This window comes from Vulpes lagopus, chromosome 14, assembly GCF_018345385.1.
Source record: "Vulpes lagopus strain Blue_001 chromosome 14, ASM1834538v1, whole genome shotgun sequence".
Lineage (NCBI taxonomy): Eukaryota > Metazoa > Chordata > Mammalia > Carnivora > Canidae > Vulpes > Vulpes lagopus.
In genome coordinates this window covers 2,362,368-2,386,987 of record NC_054837.1, presented here as the reverse complement: position 1 = coordinate 2,386,987, position 24,620 = coordinate 2,362,368, and positions in this window count along the sequence as shown.

The following is a 24,620-nucleotide window of genomic DNA, read 5'->3' as shown; positions in this document are numbered from 1 at the left end:
CTGTTGCTAAAGAGCCTGCTCTTCTCTACACACATCATGCCTCCTCCAGGTTCAGCAGAGATGCCTCGGGTTGGGGAGGCACATCGGCATCACATGCAAGTGTCTGAGATCCGACCGACGTATGACCTCGACCTACTTCCTTAGCCTCTCTGAGACTCTGATTTCTAATCTGGATGTTAAAGTAGGAATAGTACCTAGACCTCACAGGCTCATGAGGATATTTAAATGGGATTTATTTTGCAAATACTTAGAATTTACTGGGTTATTGCATATCTATGGGGAGTTTTAGGTATTGATTTTATCATTGTAACACAAAGTTTGGTACGATTAGGTGACAGGGGCAGCCAAGAGAGTGTCAACCCCTGTGGGAAAGTCCAGATGAAGCAATCCCTAAATCCAGTGCTTTAAAGTTTGGTTTTTATCATGTAGACAGAAGGAAGTCACTACAGAATTTCAGGCCAGGAAGTGGTGTGATTGGTTTTGTTGCGTGTTCTACGTTTTTATTTGCCTAAAGGTCACAGGGTGATTGTTGAAATGCAGATTCTCGGGGAGGCCCTGAACCAAAAGGCCTGACATGGGCTTAAGAGGGGGCCGCTGATGCTACGCCCATGGGCGCTCACCGCACGCCAGACAGTGAGCTCCTGGCCAGAGCTCCAGGCCACTCAGGAGGTTCCCAGCGGTGCTACATAAACCTTGTGCAACACAAGGCTCCTCGGTGTCTAAGCTTCAATTGTCCCATATGAAAAAAAAAAGTGATAAAAGTAGTCTTTTGAGATTAAATAGAATGTGTCTACAAGGTCTTGCTTTGCAGGATGCCAGGCATATATTATGTGCATTCATGGCATACAAGAAGTGCTCAACAAATGTTAGCCATGCAGCGATGACCGTGTTTTGTAGGATGAGGGGAGAGAGAAGAGCCTCAGCAGTTACAGAGACGAGTTTGAACCCTGGGCTCTACTTGACCACTCTGAACCAAGGTCGGTCGTGGTGAAGGTGTGTGGGGAGGGGTTGACCGGGGCTAATGAAGCATGTGTCTACCTCGCAAGTTCGTGCGGCCCGACTTGGGCCATGTCCTTCCAGATCAAGAGGCACCTTTTTCTTCCCACGAAAGCAATGTCATGCCCTTCACTGCCCAGATCTGGCCAGAGACGCCCTTCCCTAACCCCCATGAGGGTCTGAGTGGGCTGCACCTCCTGCCTGTAACAGAGCGGCCGGCTGTAAGCAACAAGACATATAAAGTGCCCAGCACAGCGCCGGACAAAGTAGACTCGATCTTTAAGCAACAACAACAACAACAAATAAATAAATAAATAAATAAATAAATAAATAAATAAGCAAACAAACAACAGTAGCCGATCCATCACACAATGCATGAAACTCGGTAGCCTTTACTCTACTAAGGAAGAAATTAGCCATCTTAGAAGCATTGGAGTGATTTTTGACATTGCAAACATTTTTAACATTCAAAAACATTTAAACATTGGGCAGCCCATGTGGCTCAGTGGGTTAGCACCACCTTTGGCCTAGGGTGTGGTCCTGGAGACCGGGGATCGAGTTCCGGTCGGGCTCCCTGCGAGGAGCCTGCTTCTCTCTCTGCCTGTGTCTCTGCCCCTCTCTCTCTCTCTGTCTCTCATGAATAAATAAATAAATAAATCTATAAATAAATAAATAAATAAATAAATAAATAAATAAGTCCTAATTATGGAATCCATGAAAAATGGGGCAAAATAAATGGTCAAATTTTAAAGCCAAAGAAAAATAGTACTCATCTTCTCTTGGAAAATGCATTGGGACATGTATATACGCTCATGGGCTGGCCTTATAGTGGGTGGTAGAAATGTGGTGGTCACATTTTTTTTTAATAAATTTATTTTTTATTGGTGTTCAATTTACCAACATACAGAATAACACCCAATGCTCATCCCATCAAGTGCCCCCCTTAGTGCCCGTCACCCAGTCACCCCCACCCCCCACCCTTCTACCACCCCTAGTTCGTTTCCCAGGGTTAGGAGTCTTTATGTTCTGTCTCCCTTTCTGATACTTCCCACACATTTCTTCTCCCTTCCCTTATATTCCCTTTCACTATTATTTATATTCCCCAAATGAATGAGAACATATAATGTTTGTCCTTCTCTGATTGACTCACTTCACTGAGCATAATACCCTCCAGTTCCATCCACGTTCTCGTCACAGAGAAACCACAGTAGATTCCCTCCAAGTATGTCTTTTAATGAACTGTTGTTTCTTACCTTCCTTTTTAGCACTTGTTATTCTCACCCACCTCCTTTACCGCAATCACCATTTGACTATGTATAAGACACATTTTTGCTCATACTTGTGCAAAATGTGTATTTTGTGTTATTCTAAAGAGCCACACAATTAATTATATTAGCATCTTGTGAGAGTTTTTTCATAAACATGAATGTGGCTCATTTTACAGAGCAACGGGATACGCGTAATGCTCGGCTGCAGGCCAGAATTCAGCTACATTCTACACACAGCTGTGAAGATTACCATAAACTTTTGTGTCCCTGCCGGTTCATCTGTGCCCTGGGATTTAATGAACAATAAAAAGCAAATAGCTGGTCAAAGATACACATTTTATTTTCTCCATCTATTTTTTTTTTTTTTTTGGAATTTGACTGAATAGTAGGGTTATAGTTTACTACAAACACCAGGTTTATATTATATTTTAATGCAAAGCTACTTTTCCTGTTTTCAAGAGATTTGGAATGTTGCTCACTGCATTTATGAGCTCTTTGGAAATTTGCACACTAACTAAATAGAATGTTCTGTGTGGGCTTTTGACAACAGTTTGCTGGTAGGAAACATCTCAGGGTATCTGATTAAAGTTAAGCAAACCAATCCTAACTCGTACACTATTCTCAGATATACATCTCATTGAGGAAGCAAGACATAAGAGGATTTTGTCCATCCTTCCAGAATGAGGACTGAGTCCTTGAGTCAACAGGAGATTCAAAGTAAAGGGAAGCTGATGACTTCTTTCTTCTTCTTCCTCCTACTTTCTTCTTCTTCCTCTTTCTTTCTTCTCCTTCTTCCTTCTTCTCCCAGATTAAAGCTTTAGTAAACAAAAACTTCAGGATATTATTCAAATAGGCTTGCTCATTACAACCAGTGTCTCACCAAGTTGCCTGGGATCAAGCCTTTCTAGGCTTGTTACTGTCCATGGTTATATAGAGTGGAGACTCAAAGGTAGCGGAAACAAGGACCACACAATTAACCCTCGACCAGCGACCTGGGGGCTGGGGGTCATTGGTGCTCACACCATAATTCGTGACTTTGCTTTGTGCAACTTTAGTCTTTATTTTGATACCCTTTTATTGTCAGGATTCAAGGCAGCTATAGTTAACAAAGGTGTTTTGTTTTTCCTCCCTTCCTTTCTTCCTTCCTTCCACCCAGAACTCGACTGTTTTATAGTTCCAGGGATAAGAACACCATTATCTCCAGTTAATACTTAGCTGTGCTGAGTTTCCAATAGGTGGATTATTATTTTAGAAGAACAATTTGGGGATACCATACAGTAGTTCAAGGACACTGATGAAAGCGATAACTGATTTCATAAACATAGTTATGTGTGCACATACGTAATGTGACTAAAATACGTGAAGATGCTGAACTGCTCACAGTATTTTTTAAAACCTAATTCTTAAAGAGCGTTGAATTTAGAGTGAGACATTTATCGCCATGTACATCTAATGGACTTTCAAAAGTAACAATTAATTTTAAGTTTGGATGAAATTATAAGGTTAAACTATTTGACTATTTCTTAAAAAAAAAAAAAGATTTTATTTACTTATTCATGAGAGACACAGAGAGAGAGGCAGAGACATAAGCAGAAGGAGAAGCAGGCTCCATGCATGGAGCCTGACATGGGACTCCATCCCAGGACCCCGGGATCACACCCTGAGCAGAAGGCAGACGCTCAACCGCTGAGCCACCCAGGCGTCCCTATTTGACTATTTCTTACCGTTTAAAATCTTCTGAAACCAGAAAAATAAAACTAAAAGGAAGTGTAGATAATAACTGATATAAAATATTTTCTGAATGCCAAATGCTTATTTTTTTAACCTGCTTTATACTTGCCTTAAGGATCGTTTTCCTAAAAGGTGAAATGTAGATATTATAAAATATTTTGTTGCTTTAAATAGAAAAACAATGTGTTACCCAGGCTGCCCCGTTTCCATTCCAAGTCTCCCGTGCCGGACCTGTTGGTATGGCATCGTTGTGTAACAACTTTGCAGACATTTATCTGCTTAGAAAAACACAAACACACACACGTATTACCTCCTGCTTCGTAGGGGTCACGGGCCCAAGTCAGGGCCCCAGTCAGGGCCCCAGTCAGGGCCCCACACAAAGCTATCATCGAGATATTGGTGGAGTTCAGCTAAGAATATAATCTGTTTACAGGTTCATTTGGGTTATTTGGCAGAGTTGGTCTGGTCCTGACTCTATGACTGAGTGTCCTGGTCAGTGGTTGTGTACAGAAGCTAGAGGATGCCATTGTTTCCTTGGCCCCATGGCCTCTGGCCGATTTGCAGCACGGTTCCTGGCTTCCTCCAGGCCAGCAGGAGAAGCTCTCTCCGTATACGAGCAAGAAAAAGCCTTCCATTTCTCCCACGATATCATTGCAAGATTGGCAGCCAGTCAGCTTTGCCATAGCCCACTGGGTATACATGAGTTCCCCCAACCTTCAAGTGGAGGGGGTGCTGCGTGCCAGCAGGTGGTGGGGACCACACTAGGTGACTCCCACTGCACCTAATACACACAGGTGGCCACAAAACCGTATCTGTCTTAGCATAAATCGTAACTTAATAAAGTGATTGAAGATTCTGAACAATCAGAGCAATGTTTTTGAAAAATCATAGGACATTTCAATATGTAGAACTATGCTACTTTATCAGAAACAACAATATAATAAAACTACTGAAGTTCAAGCAGGTTTATACTGAAATAGTTGAGACACTTAAGATCAGAGTTGTTGAAAAAAGAAAAAAAAAAAGATCAGAGTTGTTGAGGAAAACTTTCCAAAAATAAATAGAAAAAGTTAGAAGAATCTCAATGTAGTTACATGCAACAGAGGTACTTAGGGATCACATAAGTTGTGTCCACTATGAATGAAAAGTTTATACAATTTGTTAAGGACTCAGGAACATTTTTTTTTTTTTAGGAGTAGGTAAAAATAAAGCTTCCGTAGGTTTGCTTTGTTTCCTCACCTTCCATCAAATCCTGGGGAAGATTACGAAAGCATCCTAAACCTTGAACCTAAAAGCCTATTACTAAGAATAGTGTGTGTGTGTGTGTGTGCGCGTGTGTAAAACAAATGCAGACATACACACATGAAGCCATTCAGTGGGCACTGATGGGATCATTTTGGTCATTTAAAGTGTTCTTTATTGGACTCGAGGTTGTAGGGAAACAAGAGTTCTACAAATCACTGTCCTCACCCTGCCCCATGGGAACTTGGAAAGAAGCCTCAACATCACATTTTGCTGACTTTAAAATGGTCTCAGTTATCTACAATTCTAAAATCATAATTTTTAAATTCATACACATTTTATAGTCCTTCAGGAGCCCCGCCTCAGCAAATACTCTTTCTTCTTTCTTTCTTTTTTTCTTTCTTTCTTTCTCTTTCATTCTTTCTTTTTTTCTTTATTTCTCTTTCTTTCTTTCTTTCTTTCTTTCTTTCTTTCTTTCTTTCTTTCTTTTTCTTTCTTTCTTTCTTTCTTTCCTTCTTGTTATTTTTTTTTTGGTCTTTCCTTTTTTTGTTTTGTTTTGTTTTGTTTGTTTTTAGTGGTTGTTTTGTTTTAGGCTGGTACTTGTTTTTTTTTTTTTTTTTTTAAGCAGATACTTTTTTTTTTTTTAAGATTTTATTTATTTATTTATGAGAGACACAGAGCCAGGGAGAAAGGCAGAGACACAGGCAGAGGGAGGAGCAGGCTCCATGCAGGGAGCCCAACATGGGACTCGATCCCGGGTCTCCAGGATCAAGCCCTGGGCCAAAGGCAGGTGCTAAACCGCTGGGCCACCCGGGCTGCCCTAAGCTGGTACTTTCTATGCTAGAAACAAACATTAGATACATTTGTATAAATATTATTTTTAGATGAAGACGAATCGCAAAGGTTTGCTGTAACTCAGAGGAAGTACTGATTTACACAAGTTTCTCTTTGACCCAGTAATCACTACTTGAGTCCATTTTAAGGAGCAGAATTTGGAGAGACAGACTTGTTCTCCAAGTTCATAAGTGAGTCCTTCCTGTCCTTCCTGCTTCTCACCTCTCCCCCAGAAGCAGTCACTGACCAGCATGTTGGGGGAAAGCTGCCATTCAGTCAAAGCAACGGGCTTCCCTAAACAACACTCTGGGGGCCAAGGGGACACACAGTCCAAGCCATTCCCATAGCCAGAGAGCTGCTTGTCCCCTGCAGAGGGGGCGATGGCAGCACAGGCTCTGCTCCCCATGGAGAACCCAGCTGGTTTCTCTCTGAGCATCCCACAGCCACCTTTTGGGGCCGCTGCCGGTAGCTGGATCTTAAAGGATTATGGAGGTTGATTTACTCCTTGGCAATGACTTAGATCTCTCAAAAAATGTGTATTATTCCCTTGAATCTGCATCCTGCTAGAGTGAAGGAATTTAGAACTGCTTTACAGCTTCGTTTAAAAGAGCTTCCTAATTTCCATAGCAACAGATCAGCAAGTCACATATTTTTCAACAAGGTCAAGTTTCCCTCCAGACTCAACTGACAGGACAGGGTAATTCTGCAGTTAAAGGAAACACGCGAGAAATAGAGAAGTGGGGATACCTTCCAAGAGACACAGACTTTTAACTACACTCTCATTCAGTTTTACGTTGAATCAACTCTACAGAGAACTTAAATAATTGAAAAACAAACGCGTTGCACTAAAAAGCGATACTTTTCTTCCTCATCCAGATGACAAAAACTGACATAAGTATGGCCATGCTAAAAAAGAGTATGGATTACACTGGGGGGATATGCTTCACACATTGTTAAGGTGTGAATATTGTTTTTCGGCTTTTACACCACCACAGAGTCTCTTGTTCTAGGATGCTAGGCGAGCCTTCGATTCCAGAATTGTCAGAGATAACTGCAGTCTTAATCACACTCTTGTCAACATTCTCCATTAGTAGCATCGTCTTAGATTGGACTCCCCTTAAAGGTATAGGTGAAATTTAAAGGAAATGTAGAATCCAGTCTATTGACAGCATTGTTCCCTCTGTAATTCTCATATGGTCCTGAGTGAGTCAATGAATGCTAGTTCTGGAGAAGTTCATAAGGGATGTCCCAGAAAGCAAAGAAACTATGTAGATCCTCTAAAATTTAACCATTGCTATGTTAAGTGCCAACACAGTCAATAAGAAATCATCAGCCTGGCAAACATATTTCTTTTTTTAAATTTTTATTTATTTATGATAGTCACACACAGAGAGAGAGAGAGAGAGAGAGGCAGAGACACAGGCAGAGGGAGAAGCAGGCTCCATTCAGGGAGCCTGACGTGGGACTCGATCCCAGGTCTCCAGGATTGCGCCCTAGGCCAAAGGCAGGCACCAAACCACTGCGCCACCCAGGGATCCCCTAGCAAACATATTGCAATGAAATGAGAGTGAAATTCAATGTCCTGGGGAGAGGAAGGTTCATCACACCCCTATTTGCATGGTATGATCACCACAGTTTCCAGACCTGCTCTTAACCCACACATACTCTATCTGAAGAAGTGATGCTTCATGTTTGTTTGCTCAATAGCGAGCCCTAAGGAGGTTCGGGGTGCAGGTGTGGGGACCAGCAACAGGGTAGTAAATAGGACAGGTAAGGACAAGCGCACAAGAGAGCGGGTATTCCTCAAAATGAGTGTGGATCGTAGGAAGAGGGAAAGGGAGGAAAGCAGGTGATGGACAAGGCATGGGTGATGCTGTCGTGTTACTCAAGCCAGAAACCCCCCTTGGTACAGTGAGAACAAATGTGGGTACGTTCCAATCAGTAGCTTCTGCTCTTTAGAGGACATGTTAACTCAAACCATTAGTGGTTGTGGCTGTCTACAAATAGAGTTTAGAGGAAACGGCCCTTACGGACAGAGCAGATACCTCTCTGCTTCAATCTGATCAAACATCTAATACACTTTCTCCTGAAAAGTAAGTTTCCTGAGTGTTTTCTCAAACTGTGTGCTTTTAAATAATCCCCAAATACCCCCCAAGTGCCCCCCACCCCCCAGACACATATAAGGTTGAGAACCTCTAGTCAATTTTCAAAAATCAATGATAAACAGAGCTCTGGAGTTCCTTCACTGTCACCCTCAGGACTCCTTAGACAGGAAGATCTATGAGTAATATTTGGGCATAATACATCTCAGATTCTCATTCTTCATGTCAGAAGCCTTATTGTTGGTGTGTTGTTGTTGTTGTTTTCTTTTTTTTTCTTTTACCCTTCATACACCCAAGAACAAGTCCACCTATTATCCCAACTCTGGTACGTGATCTAGAATTTCCCTCACCATAGTTGTGGATTGCTGCCGATGTACGATCCTAAACTGACATTAAGAAGCGTGTGGCATCTGCATCACTGTGTTCCGGTGGTTTGGCTGTTCATCTACCAGAGATGGACATTATTTTTTTTTAAAGATTTTATTCATTTATTCATGAGACCCACAGAGAGAAAGGCAGAGACACAGGCAGAGAGAGGAGAAGCAGGCTCCATGAAGGGAGCCCGATGCGGAACTCGATCCCAGGACCCCAGGATCACACCCTGGGCCAAAGGCAGACGTTCAACCACTGAGCCACCCAGGCGTCCCCAGAGATGGACATTATACATATACCTAGACATAACATTTTACAGACTTCCAATTCATATACTTGCTAAAAAAAAATCTGATCAGCATTTTATCATTATAAGAAGAGACTTATTAATATATATTCACTCAATTCCCCTCTCTGAAGGAACAAACACACATTCATATTACCTGATTCATAAATAAAAATATAGTACAAAAAATCATATAATTTTATAATTGTATAAAATTATGTAATTTTGTTGGTTCTCAAATCTCTTGAATTGACCCAAATATAGTCTAATCTAGATTTCATCCAAAAACAGGTCAAACATTAAAAAAAACTAATCAAGTTCGACCCTCCAAAAGACAGTGACTATATTCTGCTAACCTGCATTAATAAGGGGCCCTAATGTGAGAATATGCATGGAAGCTGATCTTTTTGCAATGTTAACAGAACTTAGAATTGTAATCGTAGAACTAGAATTTGAATTTGCAACCTAACTGAATCCGGAGTAAAACGTATTTTGTTTTGTTTTGTTTTGTTTTGTTTTGTTTTGTTTTCAAAGTATAGACGAATTAGTCAGGAAATAGATCTGATGAAAGCAAGTTGTTGATGATCCTCTATCTCAATAATATTTTAAACTTTGGGGTAATATAAGAAGAGCCTTGACATTCTTAATAAGATCATAACTTTGTAGTGCATGGTGGATAGGAAGAGAAGAGCAAAAAGGATCTGTGGTGATACATAAGAGGACTCCAGCATGCATCTACAGTTACAGGTTTGAAGACTATTTTTGTATAAAATTTTCCTTATAGTTGTTATATTTCTTTTTTAAATGAGTTTCTGAAATATGTTGCAAATTTTCTACATTACATATATACAGGAGTAAGTGCCTGGGGGTTGCTGGAGGGGAGGTGGGTGGGGGGATGGGATAACTGGGGGATGGGCATGAAGGAGGGCACGTGATGTGATGAGCACTGAGTGTTAGATGCAACTGATGAATCACTAAATTCTACCTCTGAAACTAATAATACACTATATGCTAACTAACTTGAATTTAAATAAAATCTAAAAAAAAATAGATGTAACCAAATCATTAGCAAGATAAACACATCTGAACATTTTCTTCAGGCATTTGTTTCTAATAGCGTTTTCACATAATTAAAAGGAATACTTTTACCTGAGAGAAACTTCTGAGGGAAGAAACGCAGATTGTCCAGGGGTCCAAGCTCTGACTCCTCTGCATCAGTTGAGGTGTACGTATGATTTAGTTCATGTCGTGGATTATTCCCTTTCACTGGGCAGTTCTGTGTTAACATTCTCTAGGCTGACGGTTTCTAAGAACGAGTGCATTCAGCAATAATTCAGTGATAGCTGCATGATTAACATTTCACAACCCACTGGTACTCTTGGATTTATCTCAGCACAAAGTAAATAACTTCATTGTCATGGATGTCAAAAGAGATGAATGAGACCACTTGTCCTAAAAACAGTTTTAAAAACCATGCTTTCTTCAGAATAGGATTTTTTTTTTTTTACATTTGCTCAGAACTTCACCTCCAATCCTACCTAGCATACTTCAACAGATTTCAAGTTGCTAAGGAAGCATAACTCTAAGTCCTTCTCCAAGATAAGTGCATCTTCATAACTCTTAATTCATCAAGGCGGTAAGATAGGTCAGTAACAGGGGTGATGAAATGTTATGAGACTGCCAGCTATAAAACGTTTTCGTACCACAATCTCTTATATCAAACATGTACCCAACCGAGAAGAATAAGGTTTCTCTTCCACATCTTTTACATTCTCTCCCAAACCAGCTCAGAAGACAAACAAACTGAAAGATACAGAAAAATTAAAAAAAAGTAAATAAAATCACTGGTTGTTCCCAGCTATGTCTTTCTCCTTTTCTCCCTTAAATACCAAACACTTTTCAAGAAGATGGCTGGACTCCCCACTTACAGCTCTAACAGGTGAATGTGGATTCTATCACCTAGGGAACATCTCCCTGCCTCTCATCCAGGTCCTACATCCTCAATCTTCTCCCTTCCCATCAGTATTTCATGGAACCTCTGACTCTGTCCTACAGGAGCACCTTGCGTTCTCAGAAACCATATGCTCCTGGTGGACTCCTGTGGCTCTGCTGTCCCCTTCCAGCCTTGTTAGTAGCTCTTTTTCTCTCCACCTTTAAATTTAAAAAGCAAACAAACAAAAACAAAACAAAACAAAAAAACAGTGACAACACTAAGGTTCTAGCTTAGGCTCTCTTCTCAGTGATGAACCCTCTCTCCCGTCTTAGGGATCTGTCCACTCCAGCACATGGATTTGCCAGTGGAGCCAACGTCTTCCAAGCTTTCATGTCTAGAGCATATCTCCATCCCCATATCATATCTGCTTATTAGACATCTCCATTCAGATGTGCCAAAAATTCACAAGAAGCGTGGAATCTCCCCATCGCCTCCACTCTCCACTACAGCGTTTACGCAGCCAGTGTTCTCCCTTTACACGAAGATAGTCCCAACTGTATAATCGCTTGAGTCGGAAATCTGGAAGCCACTCTGGGCCCTTAACGTTTTCTCACTTCCCCTCGAATCGAGGGGAACAGGTCCAGAACATATTTCACATCCATTCTTTATTCTCTGACCGCTGGGCTTCATGATCATTGCTCTTCAAAACTGGAGCCAAAGACTCCGAATTCTCCATTCCTGCCTCTCTTCAATCTACTCTGCATATTGCAGAGGGATATCTGAAAAGCATTTCTGTTTGAGTCACTTTTTAGTGACATTTTATTTATTTATTTATTTATTTATTTATTTATTTATTTATTATTTTTTTCTTTAAATTTATTTATGATAGTCACACACAGAGAGAGAGAGAGAGAGAGAGAGAGAGAGGCAGAGACATAGGCAGAGGGAGAAGCAGGTTCCATGCAGGGAGCCCAACGTGAGATTCGATACTGGGTCTCCAGGATCATGCCCTGGGCCAAAGGCAGGTGCTAAACCGCTGCACCACCCAGGGATCCCCTATTTATTATTATTTTTAGTGACATTTCTGATTTAAGTCACCATTTAGAATCCATTCATATTCTCTGCAGTCTCTTAAAATGTGGCCTCATTCTTCTCTACAGAGTCACTTCACAGCGCTCTTCTCTTGACTATATACATCAGTGACTGAACACCGTTCATGTAGTGCTCACAAATGCTATTTTTTTTCTGCTGGAAAAAATTATTTTTATCCCCAGCCCACACTCTGTACACATACTACATGCCCAACTAATTTTTATCTTTTCCTAAATTCTTAAATATTTCAAGCTCCTGAACATTTAAACTACCTTATTCTCTAAGCTACTGTATATGTCTCCATAATACAACATTGTGTATTTTGTTATTTATTCCTATATTTGTTGTTCAGTGTCGATCTTGTCCACAGGATCACAAGTGTGATAAGACCAAGAACTAGGGCTCCCTTTTAATCCCAGCACAATGACTGGAAGTATCCATTTAATTAAATGTTTTTTTTTTTAATAATAATTTTACTTGATGGAGAAAATATGGAAATGTCAATACAGAAAAAAAAATTAAACATGTGTATGTAACATGTAAGACCTTTGACCAAAATACCTGCATGAGATTTTTATGTAATTCTCACAATAATGTCACAATGTAATGGCCTTAGTCAGTTTGGGTGGCTCTAACAAAAATACCACAGACTAGAGTGGCTGGAGTAACAAATGTTTATTTCTCATAGGTCTGGAGGCACGGTTGAGTTCTTGGTGGAAGCACTCTTCCCAATTTATAGAAAGCCACCTTCTTGCTGTATCCTCACGGGAGGGAGGGGGCAGGAAGGGGGAGAGAGAATGCATGCTCTGGTCCCTTCCTCCGCCCTTTGGGGTACCAATCCCAACCAGTCCCCATACAGGGGCTCTTCTCTCATGACCTCATAGAACCTTAATGACTTATCAAAATCCCAACCTCCAAATACCATCACATTGGGAATTAGGGCTTCAACATATGGGTTTGGGGGGCAATCAAACATTCAGTCCATGGCAGCAGTCAATATTATTTCCATGGTTAGAGAAAAGAAAGCTGAGCTCAGAGAGAAATGATCTTGGAATGCCTTGCAGGTGGTAAATGGTGAAGTCCTAATCGTACAATAGGTCTTTTCTGATCCAGCCACCACTTTCTACAGCAGAACAAAGGCTCTTATTGTTCCCTTCCTACTCCATACATCAGCTCTAGTGCATTACTGCTGTCCCCCCACTACATATGTTCCCGCTTCGGGGTCTGTCTACCTGGTTCCACATCTCCTACAACACTTTTTCTCTCTTGATCTTCACTCCAACTCCTAGACATGGGACATTTGGTTTCACCCTCGGATCTTCAACATCTCAGCTAGAGTCAGCAATACGACAGCTTCTTTATCTCACCCAATCCTTAGTGAAATGCTCCTCTTGGGGGCAGTCCGGTGGCTCAGCGGTTTAGCGCGGCCTTCAGCCCAGGGCCTGATCCTGGAGACCTGGGATCAAGTTCCACGTCAGGCTCCCTGCATGGAGTCTGCTTCTCCTTCTGCCTATGTCTCCGCCTCTCTCTCTCTCTTAGTGTGTCTCTCATGTATAAATAAATAAAATCTTAAAAAAAAAAAAAAAGAAATGCTCCTCTTGTACACCAATAGACCACCAGGAACATATATCCTCTGTAGTAAATGTTTACGTATCTCCTCCATAAACTGCAAGCTCCTACGTTGTCCTTAGCATTATATTCCTGGTACTTAAGGAATTGCCTGACATATGGAAAATGCTTTCTAATATATTCACATGGTATTAAATAAACGGATGCAAAAGCCCTTATTCAAATGCAGGTCTGCCTCTTTCATTGCTCATGACTTTGCAGTGCATGCAGAATAATTGGGAATGGATGTAACTGAAATCTAGTGGATCATTTGAGGTTCCATGAGATGCTGAGTGAGAAATAAAGACATAATTATTAAGTTAGAATCATTTCAAGGCACTTTATTAGTTGTTTAGGAAACAACCATTTCAAAGCACCAGAAGGCTAACATAAATCACTGTGTCAAAACACCAGCCACGCTCATGGACATAAAGGTTTTCCAAAGGGAAATGAGAAAACTAACACTTTTTTATGCCCTTTGATTTATGTGGGCAGGGAAAAAAAAACTATTCTCAACTCAACAATATATTTGTGGTCATTCCTAAGAGAATAAACAAAAGCTACAGAAATGTACTTTTGTTAGACCAAAATAAATGAAATAAAAATAATATATAAAATTAACAGTAAGTAAATGTGAATATCTCCCCATAGGGTAGACTTACACAGGTCTGCTATATTACTATGCTGTGATTTTAAAAAAAAGGAATAAAAATATGCAACAAAGAAATACTCCTTAAATGATTACAGGATATATTATTTTCCTTAAGGATTTTTAAATTTGTTTTAGAGAGGGAGAGTGTGGAAAATGAGTTGGTGGGGGCTGTGGAAGGAGAGGGAGAGAATCTTCAGGCAGACTGTGCTGAGAGCAGAACTAACAAGGGACTGGATCCCAGGACCTCGGATCTTGACCTCAGCTGAAACCAAGAGTCAGAACCTTCACAGACTGAACCACCCAGGAGATGCTGGGCCACCCCAGTGTCCCATCAGAAGTGCCCCTCTCCTTCCATGGCTTTATTATCTAATGGTATAAAATGTGGTGATTTGACCGTTTCAAGGTACCCTCCTCTCTACTACATGGGCTGCAGTGCTACCCGACAGAAGCTCATATATTTCCTTTTATCTTAATAAAAGTAAGCCTTCCCTTCTGTGTATTCTTTGAATTAACATGTTGACTTCTTTGTACTTAGCTGTAGTGAAAGCAACCTAAACCCTAGCTATCATCCATGCAAATCTTTGAACAAGGGCCAGACTTTGGTGTGATCTGCCTCATTAAAATACTATCTAAAAAAATTTTAAAAAATAAAAAATAAAATAAAATACTATTTAATAGGGACACCTGGGTGGCTCAGTGTTGAACATCTGCCTTAGGCTCAGGTCGTGTTCCCTGGGTCCTGGGATAGAGTCCCACCTGCTTCTCCTTCTGCCTATGTCTTTGCCTCTCTGTGTCTCTCATGAATCAATAAATTAAATCTTTAAAAGAAAAACTATCTAATACACTAAGAAACTGCATTATAGTTCTGACATTAAATGTACAGAGTATATTAAAGGAAACGTCCAGAAAAATCAATATGAGAATATAATGCAATAAGGTCTTTCTGTGTGAAGGCGTCCATAGTATACTACACCTGAGGAGTCGTCTTAGAAACTCTAAAAATAATTGAGCTACGTGGTATAGAACAATCTTCATGAATCTTTTACAGTAAATGTTATCATCTCCACTATAAGAATGAGAAATGCAGCCTTGATGATAAGGAGTTAACTTCCTGGGATCAAACAGTCGCTAAATGGTAAAGCAAGATAATCAATCTGCCTGTCTCTAAAACTCACATTCTTAATCATCTCTCTCAGTGGCCTCAATGTTAAAGAAATCCAAAGTCAGTATTAATTTGCCAAAGAGGCAAGATTCATCCTGTGGCCCAGAGCATCACTTCAATACCGCCGCCCTGGATCTTTACCAATGAGACACTTCCATTGGTAAGTGAAATATCAGCAAGATGCAAAATTGATGGTTATTCCAATAAATTCTTCACACCAAATCTACTAATGAATGACACACCATGCCCTTGGAGTGACTATGAGGCCCACAAGGGTCCTTAGCCCAGTGTATTCTTGTACAGCCCATCATCCCATTTCCATACACGAAATGCTAGCGTTACCAAGAGTGTTAAAGCACTCATACGGTGACACAACACCGGAAGGTCTTTTCATTTTGCTAGGCTCATGTGTATCTGTTACTACTATTACAATCCACTTTATATTCATACATATGTTAAAAGTATACAATTCATTCTCTCTTTAATTATAATTATTTATGTGCCTAAATACCTCAGAGGACAGGAAACCACATTAAGGAAGGAACCACACTATTTCATTCTTATTTATATCTTCCTGACTCCTAGCACACAACTTAGTACATATTTGCTACTCCAAAGTCTGGTGTATCAAAATCTAGAATTTTTTTTTTAAGATTGTATTTTTTGGGGATGTCCTGGGATCGGGCTTTCTGTGAGGAGCCTGCTTCTCCCTCTGTCTATGTCTCTGCCTCTCCTTCAGCATCTCTCATCAATAAATACATAAAATCCTAAAAAATATATATATATATTTATTTGGGAGAGAGAGAGAGACAGAGATAGTGACAGAGATAGTGAGAGAGAACACTAGTGGGAAGCAGGAGGAGAAGCAGGCTCCCCAACTCAGGAATTGATCCCAGAACCCTGGGATCATGACCTGAGCTGAGGCAGACGGTTCACCGAATGAGCCACTGAGGTGCCTCTAGAATTTTTTTTTAATCTTCTCCATTTTTCATCATCTGTGTAATATCTGTGTAATCTAGATTATTTTTGTTTAATCTACCTATCTATCATCATGTATTGATTAAGGTCTAGTTTAAAATGTTCACATGACAAGTCTCCATTTAGAATGGAATTTTATTTTTTATAATGGAATATTTTTAAGGAAAAAGTTTATATTTATTCAGGAAGAGAATCAAATAAAATTAGGGTCTGCTCATTAAAAGTATTAAGTGACTACTAATGGTGGAAAATTGTGCCTTTCAGAGATCTGTATCTCTCATGTCCTTCTTACATCGTGTCCCTCTCCCTATTAAGAGACAGAGCCCATGAGCTCCCCCCTTGAACCTATGCTGGCTGATACTCTAACTCCAGCGCAAGTGACACTATGTGACTTTTGAAACTAGGGGATAAAGGCCTTCCAGGCTCCATCTAGGTTTCTTGAGATGATAACTTGGCGTCCTGAGCCATGATGAGACCAGGCAGAGAGACTATAGAAGATCTGTAGGATTACTTGGTTATAAAGACACACCTGGACAGCTCTCTCAGGTCCTGCCCTCACCCTACTCCCCGTGTAAGCTCCATTTACCATCAGACTGCAGCATTGAGACCCTGGCCCAAAACTGCTAGCTAAGGACTTCCCAAATGCTCCAACTCACAGAAACCATGAGAAATAATAAATTTTTTATTGTTGCTTTAAGCTATTACATTTTCAGGTGATTTGTTATACAACGCGAGTCACTAGAACACTGATTTTTCTTAGAACATAAATTCTTTCAGAACAGCATCTGGGGACACAATTAAGTACCTGCAAGTAGTAAAAAAGTAAAATAAAATACTTGCTGATGGTCTGATCGGATTCATTTAGGACATGCAAGGTCTTTAATATTACATTTTAAAAATTCATGATAACTAATATAAAGGACATAGCAACTCTCATAATCTTATATGTAAAAAAAAATAACATTCAATTAGTGTACCTTATCTCCCTTGGTCATATTTTGAGTCTTTAACTCATAACGCTTGTTCATATTCAATCACATGTGATGAGCTGAAATCTAAAAACCTAAAATTCTTTGTCATGCTTGCAAGTGATAACTGACTTTCATTCAGCATCAACTGTTGAAAAAAACTGAAGCTTATATAATTTCCTCACTTTAGAAAGAGATTTGAAGATATTATAATGTCCATGATTTTAGAGGTTATTTTCTCATTAAGATTTAGTAATGATAAATAATACATTAGGTAAGGTGTTTTATGTAGTTTTTTTTTTAAACATTTCTTAGTTTCACTAATGTTTCTATGTAATTTTTATGCTTAGTGTAGGTAGCATCCAACAAAATGGAATAAAGGGCATAAGTATTAAAGAGACTGTCTACTACAAGAAATCTATATTAACCGTGGAAATCACCTCCCTTTATTATATGACTAATATGTGCCCGTAGGAGGTGATAAGTTTACTATATTTAAATGTCAAACTTGTCATGTGACTAAGGTCAATCATAATTTTTCTCCACAAAGAAGGCAATGCTATAGATTTTTCTAGAATGCTCTTTCTATCCCTCTTCTGTTTTACAATGCCGATGAATATCCTCTAACCTTGTGAGGAAGCGTACTTGGAAGTAGTATCAACTGCTGCCAACACCAGTTTTCTGAAAAAAAAAAAAATTCAAGTGATGGCCAAGAAATTAATATTAAGGTCTGTAAGTGTGCAAGTACATGAAAAGTTCTGCTATCGTTCCAGAAACCATTCCAAAAGCGACAAGGAATATAATCTTAGCAGGGCAAGAGGAATTCATTCAAGATCCTTCTGATGGGATGAGAGGCTTGGAGAACTCAATGTAGACGTGAGCGTGAACACACCCTGCCATTCTGCAACTCAGCACATCAACTCTCCCTGAGTGCTCTTGCTCCAAGCACCGCACGCTACATGAAGTGGTTCACTCACTGGCATGAAGAGAAGTTTTGTTTCTTAGATTTCTCAGACATTCCTCTTGCTGCCAACTTGACTGCACATCAGTGCTCTCACTCGGCCTTCTTGGATGCAAGAAACTAACACTCCATCATTCTTTTCAGGTTCTTTCTGTTCTAAAAACTGTTCTACAGTTGAAAGAAATCATGCAGATCAAAACTGGTCCTGCCTGGTTCAATCATTTTTTAAAAGTTTTCAGGGGGCCCGTGGGTAGTGCAGTCAGTGGAGCCTCAGACTCTCGGTTTCAGCTCCAGCCATGACCTCGGGGTTGTGGGTTCGAACCCAATGGTGGGCTCTACACTGAGCATGGAGTAAACTTAAGTTTCTCTCTCCTTCTCCCTCCACTGGTAGGGACAGTGGCAAGTTACCTTTTGCAAGGCCTAAAATTTAGACAATTTTCTGACTTTCTTTTAAAAAAATACAAATTTACAAGTGTAAAATTAAGAACAGAAGTGGACATTTATTTAACATGAGAAAATAAATTATGAAGGTGCCTGGGTGGCTCAATTGGTGGTGTGTCTGCGGTCAGCTCAGGTCATGATCTCAGGGTCCTGGGATAAGTCCCACATCCGGCTCCCTGTGCAGGGGGAAATCTGCTTCTCCCTCTGCTCCTCACCCTACTTGTGCTCTCTTTCTCTCTCTTTCTCACTCTCTCTTTTTCAAATAAGTAAGAATTTTTAAAGTAAATTTCAAAAATAAAAGCTAATTACATTTTTAATAGTTGGTCTATGCCACTAGCATCATAATGTCCAGACTGTTTTTTTTTCTTCAAAATAATAAGCACACATGATACAAATCACTAGTACTTAATTTTCTTATGTGTTTTGGCCTCATGATCCTTGATTGCTTCTTGAGAGACAGCAATTTTGTTGTAGTGATATCTGCAGTGATAATTGAAAGATAATTTAGTCTTGTAGTTACTGTGATTGATCTTGTTATTGAACCGCAGACGTTCCCTTTGCTGCACACCTGTAAATTTCGAGTACTCTTGTCAAATTTAGTAAATTCTCTATCAAGTTTCTATTTTGTAGGAAGTGTAGGATTTGGAATTTAAAGCAGTGTTGTTTGTTTTGTCTTCGTGCGGGGTTTTATTGACAGGAGGATTCATCTTAAATAGTCTCAGCAGTATTGATATCCATCAACTAGTTTGCTCTGGTCCTGGGAAGGGCCCATGAGATCAGGGCTAGCATCAGGTCAAGTGAGTGAGGCAATCACCCTGCACACATTTGGGAGCCCCCAAAATGCACTAATCAAGACAAATAATAAGATAATATTTTAATGCAATGTTTTGAAGGAAACACCAGCACACACACACACACACACACACACACACACCTGTAGGTACACATTTCCGTTTTGCCTCAGAGTCCAGCATGAAATGAGATCACCAGGTGTGTTTTATAGCTGGGGACATAGAGCATCTGCTTAGGTTCTGGCGAGGGCTAAGAACAAGGGTAACATCCCAGCTTTGCTCAAATCACTTCATGGCAGTTCTGCATCCACTTCCAACACCTTTATATTATGTACCTTTTGTATTATTGTTATTCATGCTAAATTAAGTGAAACATAGAGGGGGTTGAGTAATCATAGGTAAGAAGCATAAAAATTGAATCCAGCTTTTTTTTTTCTGATCTTAAAACCAGAGCTACTAATGGTTATTCTATCCTGTTGTAATGATCTGTTTTGTCAGTGAAAAATAAGCCATATGATGACAAATCTTGTATCAAATTGCACTACTCTGCCTCAGTTTATGCAATGGGAGCTCATTTCTGCACATAATTTTGAAGTTAGAAAAACCTAAAGGAAATCGTTTAATGTCTCAAAAATGATTAAAAAATACTTGTTTTTGAAAAGCTTCATACAACCTAAGAAATAATACTTGATTAGACTTTTGTAGAGTCTTCTTGAATCCATCTATGCAATTTCCCTTCTGTGCATTCCCAAGGGAAAGGACGAAAGAATTTATTTTCAATTGCATATAAATCTACAACTTGTCAAGCATACTATCAGACGCTGCCATATTCCCACTGTCAAAGTGTATTAGAACTATCTCTTTATGCTTCTCAGGTTTCCAAGGAATGTCGTACACCTGTCTAAATGTGTGTGGAAGACTTTCCACAGGGCTGCTGTCATTAAACCTGAGAGGTGTTATTTCCTTTTCTTACTTCTCTTAGTCCTTGTAAAAATCTCCCACTCATTTATGGATCCCAAAGTATGGCCCCAGGATCTAAGTGTGTACTTGGATGCACGTATCGAAGCCCACTATTGCAGGGGACGCTAAATCGTAGTTAAGAATGAGCAAGGAACCAGAAGTAAAAGTCCCTGCTTGACCCAAGTTACTGTCATCTTTTCAAGGTCCCTCAGAGAGAAAAAACAAACAAGCAAAACAAACACAAACTCAAAAAAGCAAACAAACAAGACCCAGCAACAACTGTGGAAGACATGGCAGGCAGCTAGGTGCCTAGTACGGTTAATTGGGGCTTTTTCCCACCTGCTACTCTGAAGAAAGAGCAAGAACAACCAGGCTTCAGTACATCAGGCATCTCTCTCCACCCATTACTGTGATTTCTGGGCTAAATAACAAGGTCCCAAAGGCTTCTGCTAGTTCTGGTCAGGTGTGCCAACTGACACGTCTTAGAACAGAAAGAAATGGGAACACAAAGGTATGGAAGGCAAGAAGGTAGACCTGGTTCTGGCTCACTCTCCTGACCTTGTCGACTTGACCAAGTGGACACCAGCAGCCCAGATAGGTTCTCCTTTGTCTCCATGGGAAATAAACAGTAGATCTTCATTTAACCCCATATCTCAGAGAAAAGACACACAGAGAGAATATATGAGTAGAAATGTTATCATCGTTTCCTCTTGAAATATGAAAAGGTTATGTTTCGTTTTTTTAATTTAAAAAATTCTATTCACACAATGTGAATATTCTTCATGTCTGGTAAGATCTTAACCCCAGCCACCTTGACTAATCAGTAAATATTAGTGATATATTCACAGATATCACCAATATGTTCCTTTTTGTGTGCTCCAGTATGACATGGGTCAGTGATATTAGAGACTTGGTACATAGTGCACTAACGCATAAACCACCAGGAAGCCCCATATTCTCTGTAATATATTCGCTAAGCATGGAGCCTGTTCTTGCAGCCTCTAATCTTGAATGATTTATTGAACATGTAAGTCTGTCATGGTATCAGATTAGAATTTTTCATAGCACTTTCAGGGCAGCTCTTAAATAAAAATTCTATTCCATGCAGAGTATTCCTCTCCAGTAAAACATTGCCTGATGCCTTCAGGCAGAGTTAGTAATTCTGTGTACTCTACATTATTGTTTAAAATCTTTACCCCTTACATGGCAGCAAACTTATCTTTTTATATTTGTATCACCAGAACCTAGCAAGGGCCTAATTTCCTTATTACAGACTCAATTAATGTTTGTTAACTGAATAAGCTAATCAATCAATCCAAAGGTCTGATATCTGGGAACTTTCTATCAGCCTTAGATTGCTTTGTGGAAATTTTTCCTGACATTAAGATAGTTTAATAAAAGTATGGTTAATCGCATGAAAGTTAATTATGTTCAACATGGACTTAAAATGGTAGATGTGTGAGAAGAATATAAAATGGCAAGACACAACTGAAATAAGAAAATCTGAAATGAGGTGAGTCCACTTGAAAGAAATAATTTAAATTAAAAAAAACAAAGAAAGAATTTATAGATCTATTGAAACACTATGCCACATCATATATACGGAATATGAAACCAAGGAAGTTGCAAGTTAACTTTGGTTTACACTTAAAACCAAAATTTATATGTTTAGGTAAAAACTTCAAGTCAACAATGAATCATAATTCTCCACTGTATCATGCAAATAGGCTACAAGATAAAACAAGTAATAAAACAGCACTAAATATACATCCATCAGTAATCACTCTGAATGTAAATGGGCTAAATTCTCCAATCAAAAGACTTAGGGTAACAGAACGGATTAAAAAAAAAAAAAAGACCCATCTACATGCTGCCTAGAGGAGACCTAAAGGCACCTGCAGATTGAAAATGAGGGGGTGGAGAAACACATAATATACAAATGGAAATTTTAAAAAAAGCAGGATAGCAATACTTATATTGGACAAACTAGACCTCAAAACAAAGGCACTATGTAATCAGAAACAGGACAATGGCGTGCATGTTCCCCAACCACACTTTCATAGGTCAAAGCAAAAGCTGACAGGAGACAGAGAGGTGCTGGATGGGAAGAGGAGAGCCCACTGGTAAAGGCTGAGTATAGTAAACCAGAGAAAGAATCACCTTTGGGGGAATCACTTCCCCCCAAAAATTCCATTGACAAAGAAACCAAGGGAGAGGATGTTAAATAGATTATCCAAGCACTAGTTACAAGTAGGAAAAAACTGTCTACCAAAACTGCATAGATCAGAAGCAAAATTAACAGATATAGGACAGCGATAAGCAAGGAATAAGTTGACCTTAGTTTCAATTGTAGTTTTGTGGAGTTTTTGTATTTTATTTTTTATCATTGTGCTTTTAAAAAGGTTTTTCTGTGTCCTCCAATCCTCTAGTGCCCTTCCTTGTCTCTTCCTCGCTTGTAGAAATAGCTCTTTTTCTCAACAGTTGTTCTTTGATACCAGCTTCTTGCATTAGGAGAGTTTAAGAAGTCAGGAACAGTAGGGGCACCTGGGTGGCTCAGTCGGTTAGGTGTCTGACTCTTGGTCTCCGTTCAGGTCATGAGCTCAGGGTTGTGAGTTCAAGCTTCACATTAGGCCCCATGCTGGGCATGGAGCCTGCTTAAAAATAGTCAGAAACAATGAAAATGTAACAGAAGTAAAAAGAATAAAGGCAAGAATAATGATGTCTTTAGATAAAAGAAAATTAAGAGAATGGGTGCCTATAGAACATTATTTCAAAAAAAATGTTAAAGGCAATTATTTGGGCTGAAGGGAAATGAAAATCATATAGAGACTCTGATCTTTAGGGAATAATGAAGAGCATCAAAATTGCAAACATCCAAGTAAATACAAAAGACTATTTTTCCTCTAAGTACATTTTGAACTCTATATCATATTTAAAACAAAACCCAGGACGCCTGGGTGGCTCAATCAGTTAAGCATCTGCATTCAGCTCAGGTCATGATCTTAGGGTCCTGGAATTGAGTCCCATGTTGGGCTCCCTGCTCAGAGGGTAGTCTGCTTCCCCCTCTGCCTCTACCCCTGCTTGTGCTCTCCCTCCCTCTCTCAAATAAATAAATAAAATGTAAAAAAAGAAAACCTATATTAACGTCTTATGGGATGCTTTAACGTATACAGACTTCTGAAATCTAGAGCATAAAGAACGGAGTGGGTGATAAATGAACTTAAATCATTGTAATGGTCTACATTTTATGTTCAGTAAAGTAAAATTCCCTATAAATAAACTGAAAATCTAAATATATATTGTAAAAAAATTAATAAATGATTTTAAGCCTGTCAAGACACATCTTAAAAAAAAAAAAAAAACGAAAAACAGTAAAATATGAGTGAGGCATTAAAAGGTCCTCACTTTCCCCATCTGCTAAATCATAAAAGGGTAGGACGATCTCCACCAGGGAAGGCAGATATAATGTAAGCATATGAGCATCTCCCCTCCCTAGAAAATGTAATTAATGTTAGTACTCTCTTTTACTGAACTTGGAAGCAAACTCAAGATTTTAGACACGCGCTCTATAGATCCATAAGCAATCACTAGGAGTTGTCTCTGGAGATGAAAACCATTTGCCTTTCCTACAAAAAAAAAACAAAAACAAACAAAAAAAAAAAACATGAAGAGGACTCAAAATTGGGCTTCTGAGTGTGCCAGGAACCAGGTTCCAAGCACGCATATGGGAATACATGTGTTGTAGGGAACAGAAGCCAGGACATGTCTCATGGTAGCAGATGGCCTGACTGCCAGTTCACCTCTGGATGACAGTGGTTCTGCGGCCAGAGCGTGATATCTGTACCAGCAATGTCATTGCCATGGCCCAAGTGTTTTCTGAAGGAAAAGCTACTCAGCAACAAAGTGCAACAGTCTCTCTCAGGCTACAAGACAGAGTACAAATATTTATAATGGTTTTCAAATGTTTGTTCAAGAAACACTGGAGTGAATGCTTCCACTTTCATAAACTGTGAAGCAAACAACAGATGGCAACATCCAATAATCCCAAACTGGGCGATGTCCGAACCAGTGATTCCAAGATGACCCATCAAAAATAATTTACTAGCCTCCTGAGTCTTGCTCTTCGAAGTGTCTTCATTCTGCTAAATTTGCAATATTGTACTTTTTAGTGTTAATTATTTTTTTTCCTGAAGTCTGCAAGATAGATAGTGAGAGAAAAGCAATTTTCAGTACATAGACATTT